The 23,209-nt window shown below is 37.9% G+C and overlaps 1 protein-coding gene across 3 annotated transcripts in view; it reads right to left on the reverse strand.

The window, feature by feature from the left end:
* Positions 1-15,232, reverse strand: part of LOC129721140 (probable WRKY transcription factor protein 1) — a 242,582-nt gene extending 227,350 nt beyond the window's left edge. The window contains exons 1-2 of one of the 3 annotated variants that reach the window (XM_055673333.1): positions 14,641-15,232; positions 13,811-14,473 (exon numbers count right to left, since the gene is read on the reverse strand). The gene's annotated coding sequence lies outside the window, so the exon portion shown is untranslated. Of the gene's footprint in view, positions 1-13,806 lie in introns of all 3 variants that reach the window. The other 2 variants (XM_055673331.1, XM_055673332.1) reach the window with 2 other exon arrangements.
* Positions 15,233-23,209: the final 7,977 nt, after the last annotated feature.

The following is a 23,209-nucleotide window of genomic DNA, read 5'->3' on the forward strand; positions in this document are numbered from 1 at the left end:
AAGATAGCGGCCAACATTATGATTACTCCAAATGAAAGCCCTATCATTCCTCTTTACAGGAAAGTGCTACGGTTAGCCTATATATAAGTTGTATGCAAACTTATTGAACACCCTGTAGGTTCAGGTGTGCCGAGCTAAGTAGAGACTGCGAAAAGAAATAAGTCGCCACCCCCCCAAATTTTCGTATTTCCCTCCTGTAGGAGCCTATGACCACTGCTACCATTAGTTAGATATATTGTGGTATGATTCGTATTTCCTTTGTAAGCTATGTACTTTCTGAACCACCCTCGTATATGCTAATGCACGAAAATCATAATTATATTCTTAGAAGGAAATGCGTTTGACGCTTTCGAATAAATGAAACAGCATACAAAAATTCAAAAATGTTTTTGACTTTGTGACTACGACGTACAGCTATGTCTCTCAGGAAGTACCGATATAGGGATGCAAAATAAAAAATTGAAAGCGGAAAAGTGGACGAAATTTTTCCTTTTCCAAATTCTCACCAGTCAATTTGTTTCTAACGGATATTTTTCGTTCTTGTGGCAATCTATTGCTGCATTTGTATATTTGCATTTAAAATTTGAACTATTGAAAGCTTTATTCTCACTCTCGGGGTAACACAGGGGGGCAATCAGCATTATATTAGATTTACCATTGAACAACAAAGATTTCATGCAACCATGCAAAGTATTCAAAAATAACCCCACAAAAATTAAAAAAAAATATTTGGAAAAATTAAGGAATCGAACAGTATCGAAAAAAGTGTAAATTGTAGCTTAAAAAAGTCATTTTTTTCAGAAATCACGTTTGGGCAACCTGAAAACAATTCCTTAGAAAGTCGAAAGGTTCTACAAAAATGCTATGAATAACATTATCTTTCAATTTAGGGCTGAGCACTTTGACTTTTCAACATCGAATTTTTTTGGGACACCCTAGGCGAGATTCAACTGCAAACAAAATGATATCATCATTCTTCGCTAGTTTCAACTTTTGGGCAACTAGTAGCCTGCTATCAACGGGTATTGCTCATATACAGATTACTGGGTTTTTCCAAATTTGCGCTTTCTTATTTATCGGATATAAAACCCAAAGCCCATAGATTTTTAAAGAGCATTGGTGTAAAGTGTGTATGGTCCAATGGAAGCTCTTTAACGAAAGGACAATAAGGAACCCGAAAAAAACATGGCATTGACAGTGAGTAAAGTTATGGTCCTGTAATTTGATAGCCAGCTATGCTGATGCTATAGAGTGGTGTCACAGTTAGGAAGACAACAAACGGACATCAAACGGTCGTCTAACGCCGCTCGAAGGCAAACCCTGCGTCGTCGTTGATGCAATATTCTTTTTATCTTTGGATTTGCCGTTCGGTCGTTCGTCATTCGAAGGAACATGCAAAAAAAATCGATAGCTCTGTCGCTTTTCGGTGTAGAATACAAATTTGAGCTGAGGAAAGGTTACGATATCGCTCAGAAAATTCCGATGTGGAGAAAAATTTGTTTCTTACTGGATCTTAAGCCAGTCATCGGTTTCAGCGAAAGGACATGATGTCACCGTTAGATTGCTCGAAAAGGTTTTTTTTCTTTCGTTCAACTTCACTAATTATGCTGAGTTGAGTCGAGTAACCGCCCAGAAGCAGCGATCGGACCAGTCAGAAAGCTTCCCAGTGGGTCGTTAAATTTTCTAAGCACAAACAGCGTAGCGTGGCAGAAAATGCGGCAGTCAGCAGCAACTGTAAATAAATATACAAAACGGCGCACCACGTTCGACAAAGTGGATGAAAAAGTAAATAAAGTACCGATGAATCAGTCAGTTGTTGATTACGACGCTCCGACTTGCCCATAGTTCGAATTTAGAGGCCACTTAGCAGGAGAACGGTGTGATGGCGATGGCGGCGGTGGCGGTGGCGCTGACTAACATACGTACGAAGTGTATGTCTACAACAGCTGATGATGGAAACAGCGAGTGCTACATATACGTGCACGGTATTTGAATTTCATGAACGGCAAACTGCACCGAATTGGAATATTTACCGCAGGCATGTACCATAACGTGCCCCGTTCCCACCGGTGCCGATCAAAGTGTTGTCGGTCGTGTAGTGTAGAGGCTTTGCCCAAGGTATCACCGTCGACTCTCGAAAGTTGATTGTTGCAAGGAAAAAAAATGCACCCGTAATTGGCCGAAAATTGAATCGTTTCAGAGAGTTCTCTTGTGTAACGTTTGCACCAAAATGGGTTTATTTTTGTTTTCAAACCATGCGAACAACGATGACGTGAAAGGATGTCCATTGTCCCGATTCGGGCCAGTTTATGAGGCTTTTTAAGATGCAATCGCCTCAGATTGCATTGCCGTATCTAAAATTAAGTAGTAGAGTTCGGAAAATCTAGTGCAATGTTCAATCCGAAGTACGATTGGAACAGATTTTTTTCGGACGTAACCCAAACGGAGCATTCGGAAACAGTTCGGGCAATGGATCAGGCCATATGCAATATTTTAAAAAACTGCAATATTTTAGAAAACTGCGGTTGAAACCGAAAACAACCATCATTGGAGACCGGTATCGACTTTCATTTATGCAACTATGCCGGGTACTGCCCAAAAATGGCTATTATACGAGCAGAGGCACAAAAACTACTACTGCATGACAACGCTCGGCCTCATACTGCCAAAGTCGTTGGAACTTATATAGAGGGTCAAATAAGAAGTCGTATTTGGCAGATATTAAGCCGTCCAATTTTTCTGATTCCATTCGATAGCACATCAGTACATAGTTCTGCTTATATAAAAATATCGAAAAATGGTTTGATTCGTGGATAGCATGAAAAAACCAATACTTTTATCGCCAAAGTTGTAAGAAACGAATGATTGTATGATTTATGGGTAACTATGTTTTCAAAATAAAGTTGCATCTCTAGTAAAAAGAAACAGCGAAAACTTAGTTGCGCAGAGGTTTTTGAGGTTTTTGCATTGGTTCATTTCCATTTGAGGTTTTTGCATTGGTTCATTTCCAAAATAGAGCAAAATAGCGGCAACTTTGGGACGAAGATGAGTCAGATGGAACTATTTATCCCGAATGCAAACTTTGGAGGTTCATTCTGAAGTTTGCCTGAAACGGACCGGACCGGAATCTGACCTTTTCAATTTCAGATTTCTCAGGAGTTGAGTATTAAATTTCCTACACAAAACATTATCTTCAATTTCGTGTCAGTGTTGTGGCTATGATTTACTGGAATTTAATGCATAGAGATATCCAGCAGAGCCTATTATTCACATCTCATAAAAAACATAATTTGAAGAATTTTCAAATCACTGAAGCGCAACAAAGCGTACCCGGAATTCTACAAACGACACTCAACTGATAAAATGCAACTGCATTTGCCACCATTCCACACGGAATGCACATAAACAGCTGGATGAATTCTAAACAAGCCACAATCGGAGTCCGGAAGAAACTCGGTGATAAACTTATCTGCTGATATATGCAACAGGGAAAACAGCTTCGTGAATGTCAATGGACACTTTATCGGTGCAGCGCAGAGTGCACAGCATAAATAGTTCCATGCTCCATCCGGCTTTTGCTATTGAGTGGATGGATACCAGTTCAATTTTCGCTAGGCTATCTTCATTTGGCATTATTACATCCTTGGCCAACCGCAAACCCAGACCTGGGTAAAAGAAAATACGATGCTAACGTGCGACTAGCTGTATGTTAAAGTGATTCGATCGTGTCCATAGAAATATAATAAATCAGCGATCCATACACGATCGATGCTTTTACTTTGGCCCGTTTGCCAACTCCTTAGCAGTCTATGTGTTGCTTTGCTACACGTTGATGCTACATAACCACAAATGTAATGATCATGCCAAATGAATGCATGAATTACACTTGAAACTGTATTAAACAGCCGACTGCTGCCGTACATTAACTGGTTACTGGAGCAGTCATATTAGAAAATTGTTGATGCATACCGTCGACGGTAAACTTGAATGTATATAGTAAGTCTGTAGTAGTAAAGCTTCTTGTTTCGTTTCGTTTCGTTTCAACGCTTCATCTTCATCGTGATCCAATCTACTGCGATAGTTACCTCTGCCAGTTTTGCTGTTCACGAAACTGCTCACGTTTACCTACCTGTTCGATTGTAAACAATACAAAACACGCGCACGACAAATTCAACCAATTGACACAAATTGCTAGGCTGTGGTGAATAAACTGGAAGCCTATATTTATGGTTCCGATATTTATCCCCACAATGAAGTATGTGAATATAAAACGACATTCGTAGCCTCGTAGGTCAATCAAACACGCTTTGACACTGAGTTATTCCATGATATATGACGACAATTTCATTTGTTGACTTAGAACTGTCTTTTCTTTCTATTCTGGGGTACACTCTGTGACAAAAAAGAACCGTCACACATCAAGATTTGAAACGGTTATCACTGTTTGACTGAAAAATGGATTGCAATCATTTTCAGGCTACGTTAGTCACCATCTCTACTTAATTGATTAAGAAGGTGAAACTTCTTGAGACGGAATTCCCGTGAACAATGAATCAATCACGTGTGAGTCGCCCTAACGCAGAGATCCAACCGCCCACTGTAACATCATCTATTTCTGTGACAGTGAAAAATTCGACCGAAACTCCTCGTCCCTATAAGTCAACTGACTGTCACGAGCGTTAAGACTTGTTTGTAAGGTTTTGACAATCGCCTTTCTCAATCAATTTATTGATTTGCTACTGGAATTCACTTTCAGCCATTGTGATCTATAATAATAACCTGATGTCATTAAATTGACATCTTTATTAAAGCCAAACAACTGCACTAACTTGCAGCTTAATCGGAAATTATCGGTCCCCGTAGTCGTGTTGAAAACAATTATACTCTGCAGTGCTGGTAATCCTTCCATGTGTGCGCATCTCCTTTTCGAGCGCAAATGGATTCTTTGGCAATCAATCCCCAAATGGCGATTGTGTATCGCGTTAATTGCTCTCCCCCGCAGGTGCAAATGGATACCTCGAGAGCACCGAAATGCACCGAGCACACAGATACACATTGATTGGAAAACGAAAGTGACCAAACAAAAAAAATCGAAAGTGAAAATTCAAAGTGTAAAACACTAATTGTGCGGCGGTTGGTTGTGCTGCGAAGGTGGTTTTGAAATTTTCATTAATGCGGTCTATCGTCAAGTTTCTCTCCGGTTGTCGACTCATAATTTCTAACTCTGATGCCGCCGCCGCTAGCTGGTGTGCGATATATAGCCGCTGCAGTGAAGGATGATAGGCGTATTTTGGACCGAATTAGTACAGTGGAGTTGTTTTTTTTTACTTATGGGTTATGGGTACGTGGAAAAAGTTGGGCGTTTTGGTGTTAAAAGTAACACACAAAAAAAGTTCGCGTAGATTCCGAAATTCGTGAAAAAACGCTTTGCAGCAACTGCAATGTAAATTGTTTTTAATGGAGTAACTTTCGCCTTTTTTTTTCAAATTACTGCAATATATACCAGCAATCTATTTTTTATAGTTTGAAAAGCGCCACGTAACCGTCACTATACATTTTAAATTTAAAAAGGAAGGTTGAACAAATTAGAATTCGCAATTTTGCCATTCCTTGTCGTACTAGTAGTGAGGGAAAGATGAAATGTAACTAAAGGTAACTGCTAGTTTTCTTTCCCTTAGCAGTGCTCATCAAGTCATTGAATACTCGTGTGAATTTGGGCTTCTAGATCTATAGGAATTGATTAGCATTATATTAGCACACAACACAGCACAAATACCGTGGTTGGCTTGTTTTATATTACAGAATTGTATTGACGAAGCAAGCGAGAGCATCTTTAATTTATTCATGCTGATCACATATACTAAATTATCAGAACATGTCCTGATGCTGTCCCCCGGACGCAACATCCTGGTTTGTTTTCAACAAGACAAGAAACCGTTCACTGGCTGGAATTTTTCAATCTATTCCTCGCAAGGGACATCTAAGCTTTGGTTACAGCTCAAAAATGATATTTGAAATTTTGATCTACAAAACTCTTACTAAGAATTGAGGATTATGACTTGAAATTACGATTTAAGATTAATCTTTCATATAAAGTGAATTTGTGTCAATTGTACTTAAAGTTGATGAGTAATGACATTTTGAGACCAAGCAAAAATCGATCTGGTCAAACTGGTCTCAGGAGCAAATGAATTTCAAAAATAGTTTTTTGATATTTTTATACCAAAATCATAAGGAGCATGGAAGATTAAGTCGATGCGAGCGCACATTTTTTATTTCGATTTACAGAGTTACAGTTGTTGAGCAACTGATTCAATTTAAAAGATATTTATAATGACAGTAAATATGCTATTAAGCATACAACTTTATTTTGACAGAGCAAAACATAAATGGTTCCTTATTTTGCTTGAGATTGTGATGTGATATGCGATTTATTTTTATCGAATCCATTATATAATCATATGATTTGATTTTAGGCTAACATGCATTTACTGATTTAAGGCTAACATGCATTTACTGTCGCGTTTTGAGTGAGTGAATAAATTAATTAATTAAATCTTTTCATCAAATAAAAAGCAAAATGGATTCGCAAACATAGTATGAACGTGTGGCAAAACAAAAAACATTTTTCTCCATCTTCCTACCACTCAAACTAAACTACGCACTATAGACCTTCCTATATGCGCTAGTACCACCGTTTTCACTAATACAAGTTTTATTTTTCGAAATTGAATATCAGCTGATTTTTTGGTTGAAAACAAATCGATTTTATAAGGCTACACGACTAAGCCTGTATTGGTGAGATCTGGTGTAGAAAGTTCTATAGGATTTCAGGCAAACAAAAATCATGAACGTGACTATCGTCAATCTATTTTTGACACTAAAAAAAATTTGAAATATCAGGAGTGTAGCATTTACTACAATTGAGATAGCGAGATGTGATTAAAATGGTAACAAAAATTCGAGAAAAAGTAATATCTAACTTTTATTTTCTCATGGTAGCAGAATAACTATTTAGGTGTAATATATTTTTATAAACGTTATAGATTAGGCTTTCAAGAAAACGTGTGATTATGTGGCTTTATGGGTGGAAAAAAGAATAAAATGAAAAAAAAAATATTTTAGGCTTTGTCGGCCGGTATGTTTTTACTCTTAGGAGCTAGGTTCTTGTTTGTTCTGTTGATTTCGTTGAAAAACTGAGAAAATTTCGTAATCATTAGTATCTTAAAAATGTCTAACTAGAGAAAAAAAAGAAGCACTAAGAAAGGAACAATTAAAGGCGGGGGCCTAGCATGGTTGGTAAAGTCTCCGCCAACCACGCTCGACGCCTGGGTTCGAATCCCACCGCCGACATAGGTGTCGATGGTTGTGAGGTGGCGTGATCCACTCACAACCAACTCAGCTGGTCTAGATTCAATCCTAGCCGACACCGGGAGATTTTCTGAGGCGAAAAATCTCTGGGATCACGCCTTCCATCGCATGAGGCAGTAAAGCCGTTGGCGCCTTTCCGTTAATCAACGGGTCGTGAGTTAGGATCCTGGGCACAACAACAGTGGCGGAAATAGACCGACGGAAAATAAGCGAGAATAAAAAAAAAAGAAAGGAACAATTGTGAAATCAAATGTTTTTTGAGAATTAAACAGTGATTTTCTTTCTGAAATGTGTGATAATGTGAAATGTGAAACAAATTTCACACGATTGTGGAAAAGAACAATTTCGAATTTATGTTCTTTATAGAACCCTAGACAGCGCAAATATGGTTTATTATAATTCTATCTTTGATTTCATGAGAATGCAAGATTGTTTACATAACGCGTTAACCCTTAAATGCGCACGACGTTAAAAAATCATCTAAAAACATAAAATCTTTGTTTAGCAGGTGTACTGTTCTAAAACTAACCAATATGCATAAAAAAATTAAAAGATTTACTTATTAATGTGCAAATATTGCCATGTTGTTTTCAAACAACACTGTGACTTTATCGCAGAATAAAGTCGAAACAATTACTTTTGTTAACAGTAACTTTAAAATTGACCTTTTGTTAGTATAATTACTGATAATTCAGACGTTTTCACTAACCAGTAACCTTATTTTAAATTTTTTTTTCAAAGACAGTCAGCACCAGTCGGGAATCTCGCCATGTTGTTTTTCGTTTCCGAGATTTTAACAGCAAAAATAAAAACAAAACATTCAAATACAGTACTTCCAGCTGTTAAGTTTACTTCGTTAGAGTCTAGAGAGCTATTCTTATGAATTATATTTCTGAAAAATACTAAAATATGTATATTTTAAAACGTTTTTAGTACTGTTGTTTTAAAACAACATTGCGCATTTAAGGGTTAAAGTACCTAGTAAATGAAAGAATTGCTCCGTAATAGTTAGGTAGTACACGGTGACAAAAAAGTCCGGTCACACTTTTTTGGGGTCGCCTGTAGACTACACGTTACATCTCTCTGGTGCCATCTATATGTCAAATGAAAGGGTTAATTTTGCTGCTCAAAGTGGCAGAGTTTCGTTTCTGTGCAGTTTGTTTACATTGAGTTGTGAGCCATGTGAAAGGGTACAAACCCGGACACATATTCAAACACCTAAAACCGCTCGGAATCAACCGGAAATTCGTGTACCGGACCATAAATCGGTACCTAGAGACCGGAGGCACCGAGGACAAGGCACGATCTGGACGACCAAGGTCTGTGAGAACTCCAAGGCTGAAAAAGATCATACGAGACCAGATTCACCGGAATCCCGCCCAATCTGCACGGAAGCTGGCCAGGAACCTTAAAATGAACCGAGAATCAATCCGCCTGCTTCTGCGCAAGGATTTAAAACTTACACCGTACAAAAAACAGGTGGTTCATGGGGTCACCAAAGCTACAAAGGACAAGAGGTACCAACGGTCGCCGGAGTTGCTCGGTTGGCGCGCAGATGACGAGATTATTTTTTCGGACAAGAAGCTGTTCGTTTTGGAGCAAACAGTCAATCGCCAAAATGATCGAGTTTGGAGTGAGAACCTCCAGCAAGCTCCTGCGGACAAGCTGAACGTTCCCCGATTCCAAAATAAGACGTCAGTGATGGTTTGGGGAGCCATTTACAAGAGAGGTAAACTGCTTCTTATTTTCATCGATGAAGGGGTCAAAATCAACGCAGCGTACTACCAGGACACGGTTATGAAGAAAATATTCTGCCTCAAGCTGAACTATTGTTTGAAGACGATTACTACTGCTTCCAGCAAGATGGCGCCCCATCCCACACCGCAAAGGTTGTTCAGGCGTGGTGTGAGGAAAACTTGACCGATTTCATTTCGAAGAATAAATGGCCTCCGTCGTCTCCGGATCTGAATCCACTGGATTATTTCGTGTGGGGATACATGATTTCGAAGCTGAACGACTATAAAATAACAAATTTGGAGCAATTCAAGTGAGTTATCACGAAAATCTGGGACGAGATGCCGATGGGGCACGTGCGCGCCGCTTTCGACAACTTTCCGAGACGTCTGAAGCTGGTTCGATCAGAGAAAGGTGGTGTAATTCCGAGATATCGTCTGTGAAGTATCTTTATGAGTTACTGAATAAAGCTATGAAAGCCAGATTCAGATTTTCTTCTTATTCTTTGAAATATTGAGATTTTCCTATGTGACCGGACTTTTTTGTCACCCTGTAGTCCAGTCAGTAATTTTGAACTTTTTTTGGAAATTGATATGCTTACAGGGTTTTCAAAGGAAAGCTGGTGATGTAAAAGCTATTGAGTTAGTAAATATCTATAATTCTAACTAATCAAATCACAATTAGGATTATCTGTATTGAGAGTAATACGGGGTAGCTCGCGAGATAGGTGTAATTGGTTCGAGGGAAAACGATTCTTATTTGGAGGTTATAATTTTTCTCGTATCCAGTATTTACGGAAATACTTCGCGTATCACATGTCGTGTGTAAGATAATTTAGCCCAAGAATAGTCCTGTCCGCACAACAGCCTTTGTGATATTTGAAGTTTAGTTCCGCGTAACGTATAATATTCATGTACCAAAAAGTTTCCAGAGCTGCTCATTGTTATATTATTACAAATCTCATCCCGTGATTCTCGTAGAGATGCAGTGGAACCCGCGGTCTCTAAACAAAACGAGCATCACCATCCTTTTCCTTCCCAAGTAGTACCGCCTTTTGGTCGTGGCCAGCGTCGTTATTGGTCAGTTGCACAATGAGAATGTAATGCTAGTCCCAAGCACCATTCATCTGATTCATTTTGCAATTTTGTTAGTTCGACCAATCACGGAGTGCTACTACGAGCAGTCTACCTATGCTAAATAGTAATCTAAATATGTTATAATTATTTTAATTCATAATGAATTGTTTCATAATTAGTATCACTCTCTAAAGTGATCCATTAGGTGTGTTAGATGAGTCATAGAATAAACATATTTTCTGATAAATACTTGCAAAACATGGAAATTATAACTGACTCAAGTGAAAGATTGTAAAAAATGATTTTACGTTTCGGCTCTATTGATGAATTAGAGAGAGAATGTCGTTTTAATACTATGATTTACGTCACACCACGAAAAAGGCAATGCGCTGTTATTTCTGTTTCCGACGATGTTACCGATTGTTTACAAGGTTTGGCATGTGTTACACGAAGCAATTTATCATTTCAAGAGAAGATAAAAACCTATGCACAGATTGAAACGCGTGGTTTTGAGCGATGAGCGATTGTTAAACAACCAAAATTAATTAGATATTTCGACTTTTTTGTATATCGATACTGCATTTATGACGCGGTTTTAAATCAAATGTCTTCCGATGGCCAGAGACCACAAAATAGCTATAACGTGCGCGCATTTGTTTGATGAAGATCGCACTAGCATCCTCAGTGGATCAGTACTAGACCTTACCGTTAGTACTAGCCGTTTCTTTTGATACTTGTGGAAGATGCAAAGGATCCCTCTGTCTCTATTAGGAGTAAGTATCAAGCTCCTTCTTTGATGGTTTTTGGACGTGACCAGCTAAATTATCGACCATTTAAAAGTAAGATCACCAGGAATTGCACACTGAGAATGATTTGATACTTTCTGACTATAAAAGGAACTTATCGTAGCAATTCGAGATTCTAACGATTTTTGTCGTAAATTGGCAATAATTTTATATGACATAATTTCTATTGCTGCGACTAGGTTTGTAAACGGTCAACACCTTCATTTGATTCGCTTCGTTAGTGTGCGTCGCAGTAGCCTTTTGCTCGTGAATGTGAAACGACCGTCGGCTCTCACACACAAAACAAACGGTAGAATAACATTCGCGCATCAAAGAGATGCACACTGCCATTGGTTTGGCGATGTTACTTTGTTTTATTATGGTGTACATAATTCTATTTTTGCTAAGAAATATTATTAAAAGACTTTAGTGTGCTCGTTCATCATCAATAAATCAGAGGTGGCCAGGCATTAGAAACTACATTTTTGTGTGCTATTGAAAAGTTAGAAAGACAGAGGCGTCGTAAGGAACAGGATAGACATTGAGGATAATGGACAAGCTGTTAATCCACCAACCAGGTGAAAAAGGCAGTGAAAAAGTTGAAGAACTGCAAAGCAACTGAAAGGACGACATTCCCGCCGAGCTTTCCAAGAGCGAATAGCTGTACCGAGCCATTCATCAGATCATGCTGAAGGTTTAGGCTGATGAAGAATCGCCTACGCACTGGTTGGAGGGTCTCATATACCCTATCAACAAAAAAAGCCACCGCCTGGACTGTTTTAACTATCGGGGCATATCTCAATACCGTGTAAAAAATTCACTCTCGCATTCGATATATCGATCTTTTTTGTCGAATACCAATATGGTTTTCGAGGGAACAACTTTTTTTGTCAACTTGCAGACTCACCATCTGTTCATAGAATTCATGACAGCGTACGACTCAGTTGAGAGAATTGAGTTATGGCAGATAATGCGCGAGCATGGTTATTCAACAAAACTAATTAGCCTGATTCATGCCATCCTTGATGGTTCCACATCAAGTGTCAGGGTAAAATAGCAAAGCAAAGCCTTGGTGTCATTCCGATTCGAAACTCGGCCTTCTGTTTTTTATACACAGACTTCGCAGCCAACTGTTAAGTGTACAGGACAATTGCGGGGCTAGCGCTACGACCCTACTGACACTGACAGCCTCGAGACCAGACACGACCGGACACTTCCGGAATTTTAGCTAATTTGTGACGAGCTGTCAGATTTATTGTTCAACATCGCATTGAAAGGTATTATACGGAGGACGTGCAGAGAAGCGGCACTATCATGATAAAGTCTCACATGCACCCAGGTTTTGCGGACGATATCAACAACATCATCATCGACCGTAGAGCGGTGAAAGGGGCCTTCAGACCTCTCAAGAAGGAAGCTGCGAGAATTGCATTCGTCATAAATTCTGCCAAAACGAAGTACATGGTGACTGGTAGAGAGCGTGGTAGCCCGTCGGATGTTGTTGTTGCGGTGGTGATAAAAACTAGCACTCTATGAAGCACTGATTCTCCCGGTGGCCCTCTATGACCATGCAGCATGGACACTGAAAGAGGTTGATCGACGAGCTCTTGGTGTTTTTGAGCGTAGAACCTCGAAAATGGTAAACTCGAAAATGGTGTTTGGCGCAGACGCATGAACCATGAAGTGTACCAGCAGATAAAACACGGCAGGTTACAGTGGGCTGGGCATGTAGCTAGAATGCCGGAGGAACGATCAGTAAAAATTTATTATTCATTTAGCAAGAGTCCCGATAGAGGCCGCCAATTTCTGCTCTTTTAGAAATAGAAAAAGCATTCGACAGTGTTTGGCATAAAGGTTTAATTGCGAAATTGCAATTTTTTTAATCAAAATTTTAAAAAATTATCTAACTGATCGAATTCGAACTCGATCGATCGAACTCTGCAGGTTGTCTATCAGTATTCAAAACCTAATAGATTTCCTGTCAGAGCAGGTGTGCCTCAAAGTTCAGTCTTGGGTCAAGTCCTGTACAACATATTTATTTCAGATTTTCCTGATTTGCCTGCAGGATGCACAAGGTCATTATTCTGCGCTGATACAAGCAGTTCCGTAAAATAAAAAAAGTTTTCGTGTCATATGCAGTCGATTTCAGAAAAGTTTATGAAAATGATTTTGAAACAATTTTTATTTTTCATTCAAGAAACAATTTTTATTTTTCATTCAAAAATCGAAGGACAACGATATAAAATTGAAAAAAAAATCAGGTTCTACTCAAAAAGTTACATTCTTTTACCTGATATATAAAAATCAAAAATCCGTAAGAACAACCCAATAATTATGCAACGAAAACAGCGAAAAACAATATTAAGACGATCAATTGCACATTATTTTCATTTCCAATAAAAAGTTGATTGAAAGTTTATTCCCAAGTTGTTACGTTATCAGTAGCCACCAAGCTGTGGTAATTTTCTACAAGAAAAACTTTGTCAAAGATATCGCTTGACCATCGATTGATTGAAATATTTTGGATTTTTTTATATTATCCAACTCATAATCATTAACAGTGTCTTAATACTACCCCTTTTCCTTTATCAAACTAATAACAATACTATATTCATGCATATTCGACAGTTCATGGTTGGTCAAAATGCGTATTTGCCATATTCCGCAACCATCGCGTGTCCTTACGAACAGTATAGTCAGTCAACCCGAAGTCATAAAAAGCGCAAGCCTGCCACCCTCTTTCGCTCATCATGTTCAATGATCTCTCTCTCTCTTCCTTTCTCTCCCACTCGCTCATCCACACCGGATTCATGTAGCATTTCATTACTCAAAATACCTACCGACCTTGAACTTTGGATGCTGCGCCAGGTTTCACTACTACAGTCGCATCAGAAGCACGAGCTGGCTTACTACTCGCTGTCAGGATATCTCTCGCGCGTGGTTCCGTGTCAGTGGCACACACAAAAGTTCCTTGTTGACCCCTTTTTTCACCACACGCACGCGGGATGTGAGATCAGAATCCGCCACGGAATCCTATCTACAGTTCAAGACGGATGTAAATCTACGTCGTAATCCTCTAGGGCTATCGGTTCAGCTTGATTTGCTGACCTGCAGAGGGATTAACCCGAGACGTTGTAGACTATGCATAAAACATGAAATTCGCACTAAACTTGTTCCGATCCGGTTTTGATTCCTTCAGATATGTTATATGTTTCTTTTGCTTCGAAGGCGTTCGTTGCCTCGTTTCGCTAGTGCTATGTAAACATATATTTACACTGAAGCATTCGTTTTATTTACCACTTGTAATTCTGCTTTCGTTTAACAACTTGCGCTGAACTAGTTTTTTTTTATATCAAGCACTTGATTTTTCAGCTTTCCGTCAAAACATTTAGTGAAATAACTTCAACACCTTGACGAGAATTTTACGATCACCTTGAAAACAAAAATTTCTCTTCGCACAATGGTTTCAATCAATTTACATCATCACTTCTCCACTGGAGCTATTATCTATCAATATAGAGAAAAACAATTCAACACGGATCAATTATTTATGAATAACACAGCAAACTCAAAAGCAATCACGAGAAAAGAAAATTAGAAACTCTTTTACTGTCACTGCCCGCACCCCACCGCTACGAAAGATGTAAGATTTTACAGCACAATTTCACACTTACGTCGACTATCTCCGGTCGGCAATCAACAAAGACTTATCGCGACAACATTACCATTTCACTCCGATAATTACGAACGCAATAATGCACAAACCACGTAGAAAGAAAATGATGGGAGATTCTATCGCATACTCATGACCCCCTAAAGTGTTCCCGGCACATCTCGAAAAATGTTCTCACAATCTGCCAAAGTTCATCCGATTGCAACGTTCAACAACAAACTGGAAAACCGGGCTACAAAGTGCATGTGCTCACCGAAGGAGACCCTCTCGGATGTGTCACACACGCATCAGTGCATTTGCAATGAAACCGCGCCTCCACACTGCAACGCTGCTCGCCGCTGCTTGCTCATGGAAATGCTACATACGAGATGCACTGCCCTGTCCGGTTCTTTTTTTCTTTTTCGACCGTAGAGTTCCGGCCGAGCCAGAATAATGCAATTGAACAGAAGTAATAGCGACGACAACCGTAGGGAAAACCGCGACGCCACTCAAGCGGAAAACATTTTGACACGAAACCGCAAAAAGATCCGACTTGCGACGCGCCTGCGATGCTGCTCAGCCGACAGTCGAGCACGAATTGAGAAAGGCCCAAAACTGAAACGGCAACCAAGCAGATAATGAAATTCCACCAGCTGCTGTCCGTGTATGGCGGCGCGGCGACGACGTTCGCCACAGCCACAGTCTCTCCGGCACGGCAAGAGTTCAACCGTATAGAGGCACACCAGAGATGCGAGTATGCACTTGTATACTGTTTTTCTTTGCCAGCCATTTTTCTACCCATGCAAGCATACCACAAATGTATTGGAGCTGCTAGCTGCATAAACATTCGCCCGCTCTCTCGCGTAGCCGCCTCGAGAGTGCATCGATGCTTGCGGGGTTTCTCATGCTCACAATTTGAGCGTACACACTAGAGTTAAGGGCTATTCCCACGGGCCGTGTCCGTGTCCCGTCCGGGACTTTAGTGCATTCACACTGCACCGTGTACGAACCGTGCCTGCGCTGCGCTCTGGCTAAGAAATGTTGATGTGTGTATGTGAAAGAACGTCTTTCTCTTTTTTTCATACCGCAGCTCACTCCGCGCGAAACATGTCACTACAACATACACGCATCCACCCGAGTGCCTTCCGTGCACTCTCCGGCCAACACAAAGTATCGTCGGCAACGATAGTTTTTCTCTCGCACTGCGGCAGCACGACGGCAACTCAACGCTGCCCCGGTCTGGGCACGGCGCGTCGGTGTGAATGCGTTCATAAGAACGCATGCAATCAATCTCAAACGAGCCCGGACGACACACGGAACAGCCACGGCCCGGTCCCGGAACGGAAGCAGTGGGAATAGCCCTTTATGCTGACGATCGAACGGCCACAGTCAACAATAGGGTGGCCGATATGCTTCTCCGGTGGGTGAATCACGGATAGTATAGCTGATCTAGAGAAAACAAAAAAGGACATCTGATGAGGAATAGCGTAAACATAAATACGTCGATTGAACGCTCAAATGGAAACCCATGGTTTCACAAGGTTGTTTTTTGAATAGTTAATCGGTTCGTCCTTACTAATTTTGAATGAAATAAATTTTATATATTTTAACTGCGGTTGGTTGGAATAAAATGCGATGAATGTTAATTTAGCGTAAACCTACAGATTCGCTAAATCTATTTGTAATAGTTCTTAGTTAATGACTTCGAAATAAAATAGGACAGGTAACGGTCAGGTCACACATTCTGCAACTTTTGTTTCACTTAAAAACTCAATATAATGTATCTTATTTTCAACCATCAAGCTCTTTCATCACTCTTTCATAAATTACTTCATTTGAAACTGAACAAGTTTATTTTTTCTGCTAGTAATACATTCCAACAAAGATCAAATAAGAAAGACAAGCAAAAAAGGGGGTAACTTTTTTTCATCTATTCATATGTAGGATTAACTTTACTTTTTTTTTCTCAGCCTTTTAGGTAGGTAATAATCCCGCAAAAATTCATAGTTTTGATTTCACATTACATCGCTCCGTACAGCTTTTCCTATTTAAAATTTGCCTCGTTTACTTTATATTTATGACACAAACCACGAACAAATGTGCCTGGCCCCTGCAGAATTTTTCTACATTGATTCAAACCGATTTCCAATCTTAGTATTCAATACACATAACTTACTACAAACCACTTGTGCGGTGGAAAAAAACGAAAATTTATGGTGTTACTTTCAAATATCATTTGAAGTATTTTTGAACAACATTTTCGAATTCAGTTATCTGTATAAGGTCCTGTCCAGCAAATGTACTCGATAAGTCCTCCATTTTTAGCAATGGCTTGTACTGCTCTAGCAAAGAATAAAATTCTGCAAAAAAAATTTTTCGCTAATTACCATAACCGAGGTTTTTACTATTCAACTTACACTATAGTTGGCTCAAGTGTGAAAAAATTCTTGCAGAATGTTAGTTAATGGTACAAAACCAATGACATCTGTCAGCTGTTGAAATATATAATATAGTTTCTATCATTTTTTCAGCTTCAGAAAATTATTAAAAAATTGTGTTTTCAAACACATTTGCGCGAAGAGAAGGGTTGCCCACTATGATTTGCTTATACCCAACATTCCCTGCTATCATATACAGAAATATGTTAATCTTATTTCAGTTAATTGTAAAATATATTCTAGAGTACTATTATACAAACACCTGGTCCATAATTGATTAAATTAATGGTCTAAAATCAAGATTTTGTGCCCTGTTGAAGTAAACCACACACATTTGTGCGTGACCCCAACAGCACTGAATGTTGGTCAAAATCGGTACCATGTATTATAAATAAGCAAATTGTGCATCTCCCAAGTTGAACAGAGAATAAATTGGAAACTGTAAAATAGAGACGGGTATAAAATATACGTATGATCGTGTCATTTATCAAGTTCCGGATCATAGTTTGGAATAAATTTTTGCTTTGCCCTTTTAGACTGAATTTAAATCATTTTCTTTTTGGTTTCTTCTTCTTGTTAGAATTACCTAATTATTTTTTTCTGGACTTTAGGAGTGTTCTCAAACTTTTTTGATTGATTCGAGAAACCTGGTTTGCTTCATCCCTTTTTTCAGTGAAATTTTTCATATATTTTGGGACGAATTTTTATTTTCTTCTGTTTCTTTTGTACCTAAGAAGCGTTTTTCAGCCATTTTTGTTTGAGGTTTTGATCAAATTTTATTTTGACTTTTTCTATCTGATTAAAATGATTTCAACCGTTATTTCCATTTTTGCTTTTTCTAGCCTTCAAAGACTTTCAAAGATAAAGAATTTGGAATTTATTCTCTTCATTCTTTCAATTCTTTCGAAGTATTTCCACATGTTTTAAGCTACATCTACGAGAGTGTTCATGCATTTTAATTATTTTGATAATAAGGAAAAAATCCTTAAGATTGTTTTGCCGTTCTCCTAGAAAGGTATAGCAATCACTGAGAAAACCAAAGGTATAAGAGTGCTCCAAAGGGTCGAATCTCGTATATCAATCGACTTAGTTCGACGAGCTGAGCATTTTCTGTATGTGTGTGTGTGTGTCTGTGTGTGTATGTATGTAACGGTCTCCCAATCTCACTCAATTTTCTCAGAGATGGCTGGACCGATTTTAATGAAACTAATTGCAAATAAAAGGACTAGTGGCCCCATAAGACTCTATTGAATTTTATTGCAATCGGATTTTTCGTTTCGAGGTTATGTATCAAAATGTGAAAATCACAAAATTTCATTATCTCAGAAACTACACAACCGATTTGAACAAAATTGGTATCAAAAGAACGGGCTTGTTTTTTGAATCATTCGTAAAATAATTTTATAAGGATCGGACATGTGGTTCAAAAGTTATGTAAAGAAATGTGATTCAAAGACTGTTTAAACTCACTCACTTTTCTCAGAGATGGCTGGAACGTTTTTTTCTCGACAAAATTAGTGTCATACGGATGGCCTTGTTGCCCCATGAGACCCTATTGAATTTTATTGTTATTGGACTTTAACTTTGTCCGTTATGTATAATAATGAGAAATCAGGCTATGACAAGAAACAGGTTTCTAAGACTGCTTGAACTCACCCACTTTTCTCAAAGATGGACGGTCCAATTTTCACAAAATAAGTTGCAATAGAAAGGTCTAGTTGTCTGATAAGACCCTATTGAATTTCATTATTATCGGACTGTAACTTTGTCTGTTATGTATCAAAATGTAAAAGTTATGAAACTCCATTATCTCAGATACTACACAACCGATTTGAACAAAATAGGTATCAAATGAACGGACTGTCTTCAAAACCCCTAAATAACGAATTTTATGGTGATTGAACATGTAGTTCGAAGGTTATGAAAAGAAACGTGTACAGAAAACTTTTTTAAATTCACTCGTTTTGCGAAAGATGGCATGACTGATTTCAACAATCTTAATTTTAAATTGAAGGTTCAGTTGCTCTATTGGTACCCATTACATTTGATTATAATACTGGTTGACAAAATCGAAAAAAAAGCTGCTCTAAAGCTCGCATTAGTTGCCCTAGAAAGAAAAAGATTCACAGGAAAAGCTATAATTTTGCATTTTTTTTAGTTTGACCTTCGGGGCCACACTTGTGTTAAATTGTAAAAATATTGAAAGTCTATTCTCTCAAAGATTTCACGACTAATTTAAAGAAAACATGTGTCAAACGAACAGGTTGTTCCTCAAACTTACAAGGAAACAAAACCCAAAGGCTGTTTAAAACTAGCTGCTTTGATCAAAGTTCGAAATTAGGAGTCATTATGATAGAAAATCTATTTAATTAGTACAAATATTACGTCAAATTTCAAATACTATGCTGCAATTATTCTTTCAAATACAACATCAATATTCTAAAATCCAAAGAGTGGATATACCTTTATTGGATTATGTTTGGCAATTGAAGGATGTTTTCCAGAAACCGTCCTCTGAGCATCATCATTTAATTATAAATTATTTGAAATCTACTAACTAAAGTTGACATAAACAATTTAAATATTTATACGCAGTATACGAGTACAAATCGATTATACCTCGATCAAAAACAAAATCGCATCATATATTTGAAAGGATTTAATATGGGTATTCATGTCGAGCTCGTAAACAAATACCCAGCCGTAAAAATACTCACCTCCATTGACGAGTAATGGAAGATACACAGTTTACGGCTGGGTATTCGTATACGAGCTCGATGTGAAGACCCCTAATGTTATTTGCATGTATATGTGTTAATGTATGTTCATATGTGTCTGAATGTTATATTTTAAATGTCCGGTATAGTTGTGTGAACAAAAACAAGAGAATAACAAATCCAGCAGAAATTATCAAAGTGTATTTTTTAAGTGTAGGTGTAAATCTATTTTAACAAATAATAAGTTCGAATGAGAAAGGCTGGATCTCACCACTAGGTGGATTAATTTAGGTTTTTTTTTTAAGTTTTCCCAGATTTATAGCTGCCTTTTTGAGCTATTATATACTAACTGGAGGTCAATTTTTTTATATGCTTTTTTATTTTTGTCTGCTATGTACTTCAGATGTTTTTTTTTTTTCAATTTAGAACTAATTTCGGTTGTAGCCTTTTCGCAATATTTTGTTCTAGTAAGCTTCCAATCATTTCAGAGTGCATTTTTAATTATTTTGCTGCTGTGTTTTTTAGCTTCAATGACCGCTTTAGTAAAATTAAAATTGTTCTGTGTTCTTGAACGGTTTTGGTTATTTTAAACAAAGTTTGAAAGCATGCACTTATATTTTTCGTAAATTTTTCTGACTGGTTTCAGCTGAACTCGGAGTTATTCTTGTTAGGGTTTGAAATGCGCTTGACAATGTTTCTGAAATGACAATAGGCATCTATTTGTGAATAATATGTAAATTTTATTGCTATGTTATTATTTTCGTTTTTGGTTTCAACTGTGATTCTAAAATAATTTCCATGTTTTGGACTAAAATTGGAACTTTTTTATTTTTGAAATTAGGCCGTTACAAATTTTATTTTCATTTTATGTCACCGCCCCCCTCATTCAAAAATTTTGAATATTGGAAGGGGAAGAAAAAAAAACACAAACCGTTTTGTTCATTTTATAGGTTTTCCGACAGCATGATTGCTTAATTTAGCAACAAAAAAATCCAGTTACAGCGAGAGGGTCGTCATAAGGCAAGCGAAATAAATAATAATAATAATAAAGTGTTATTTTTAAACATTTATTTGAGTGCAAGTTACAAGCGTCATAACTTGCACACAAACTTTGATCAAAGAAATTTCTTTTTTTTTTCGTCTCGGTGTTATTTATTTATTGCCACCCCCTTTGCTAATTTTGATAACCTTGGACATAAAAAGAATTCGAAATTTGTATCAGCCTTAAGTTCGAACCGTTTTGAGCAAATATGGTTTTAGTCACTCAAATTTAGAATTGAGATTATTCTCTGTTCGACTTCTTTTGGGGTTTAGTAATGTTTTCCAGCATTGGACTTTTGTATGATATCTTTCTTCTTTGAAGAAACTAGTTTTTAGGGGTGACCTAAAGTAAATTTTCGCTTGTAGATTTCGGCCTTTCCCTGACGCTCAATTAACAAAAAGCCCCTGCAACGCTCGAAATCTTTTTTGCTTTTTAGTCTCTTCCAATTTCGGAAACAATTAGAGCAAAATTTACAATGAATTTCTGTTCTGCCCTTCCCTGATTTTTTAGTGTATTTCTCAGTTCTTTTAGGCTGAATTTTGAATCTAAGTTCAGTATTGTTATTTTCTGCTGACATTTTTTGAGCTTTATAACTAAATAAACAACAAAAATTGTTTTTTAAAAACCAACTTGTAAAAAATCTGTGTGAAAAAATATCTCCGTGGACGAAAAGAAGGAAAGGGAGAAAGTTTGTCAATGTCCTCGGTTGTCCACGGAGAAGGATAAGATGACGATTTTTCTATCTTCGTGTAAAAAGCATAAATTATGCTCTAAAATCTGACAAGGAGATCGTCTGATAGCTTTTGTTAGGACTATGTCTTAATTAAGTATACAGGAGTACGCTCTGTGAAACCTAGAATGAACGTTTAATGTTGAGAGGGTAAAAGTTCAAATACTAATAAATTTTAAAAAACGCTACGCAATGTAAAATTCCATATATCGTTGGTTCACAAGAATATAAAATATTTCTCCGATATCATAGATATCATCTTTTTTTACTACTAGAATTTAAGAAAAGAATCAAGGTCTAATACCACATAAATTTTTCATACGATATACCAATTAAATAAAATTTGACTGAACCCACTATCACCATATTTCAAGTTTACATTTCTAGGTAACACCATTGAAATCTCTTCCAACGCATCAATTTTCTTATATAATTTGCATGAAGACTGTCATATTTTTTCTTTTATTTAAAACATATTTTTCTCTACGTTATGAAAAATATTTTCAAAAAACAAATTGGAAAATCTTAGCAAAAATATGATGTATTTTTTTACCATGCACCGCTTAAAATGTATATGATAAATAAGTAATAGAATCGAGCGGGGGCCTAGTGTGGTTGGTAACGTCTCCGCCAACCACGCTCGACGCCTGTGCTCGAATCCCACCATCGACATAGGTGTCGATGGTTGTGAGGTGGCGTGATCCACTCACAACCAACCCAACTGGTCGAGATTCAATCCTAGCCGACACCGTAAGATTTTCTGAGGCGAAAAATCTCTGGGATCACGCCTTCCATCGCATGAGGAAGTAAAGCCGTTGGCGCCGGTCCGTTAATAAACGGGTCGTGAGCTAGGGTCCTGGGTGTGGAGTCGTCTCCCTGGGCGTCGGTGATTGGCCACAACAGTGGCGGAACTAGACCGACGGTAAATAAGCGAGAGTAAAAAAAAAATAAGTAATAGAATTATCTTAGTTCACTTCTTCAGGTTATGTTATTCACTTTTGCTCAAGGTATTGCTCTCCAAGTGATGTTACTTTGATTATTATGGAAAAAAGTGATTTCGTGTTTTGATTAAGTATTCCTTCCTGAAAAATACTGTTAAAGAGAATCGATACCTTGATAAATATTACGAAACATTTGCTCCAGCCAACTAAACCTTATAGTTGCTCAATATCATGATTATCGTTGCCCTACTAAAGAAGCAGAAGCTGCGCACGCGGTGGGTGCCGCATTTTTTAACAATTGATAAAAAAAAATAACGTGTCAAACATTCGACGGAGAATGTGGCATTAATTACGCGTAATAAAAAATTTCTCAGCGATTTGTCACAATAAATGAAACATAAATCCAGCACTTCATTTCTAAGTCAAATTGTCAGTCGGTAGATTGGCTTTGGCCTAATGATAGTAGTCCGAAGCACCCGAAAATGCAACCATCTCAGCCAGTATTTTTCGGGATTCACTTGGCTGGACGTGGTAAAACCGGTAAAACAATCAGTAAATCTGTTGGGTGCGCTCCCGCTCCTTCTATTTCCGATACTATTGGTCGTGAGGAATTGAGGGATTGCACTAGGAACTGGTTCCCAGTGGTGGGCACTATTCCGCTAATTCGCTAATCGCTTATTAGCGACGCTAATATTCAGTTAGCGGTTTAGTGATTTCGCTAAT

Source organism: Wyeomyia smithii, chromosome 2, assembly GCF_029784165.1.
Source record: "Wyeomyia smithii strain HCP4-BCI-WySm-NY-G18 chromosome 2, ASM2978416v1, whole genome shotgun sequence".
In the NCBI taxonomy this organism is placed as follows: domain Eukaryota; kingdom Metazoa; phylum Arthropoda; class Insecta; order Diptera; family Culicidae; genus Wyeomyia; species Wyeomyia smithii.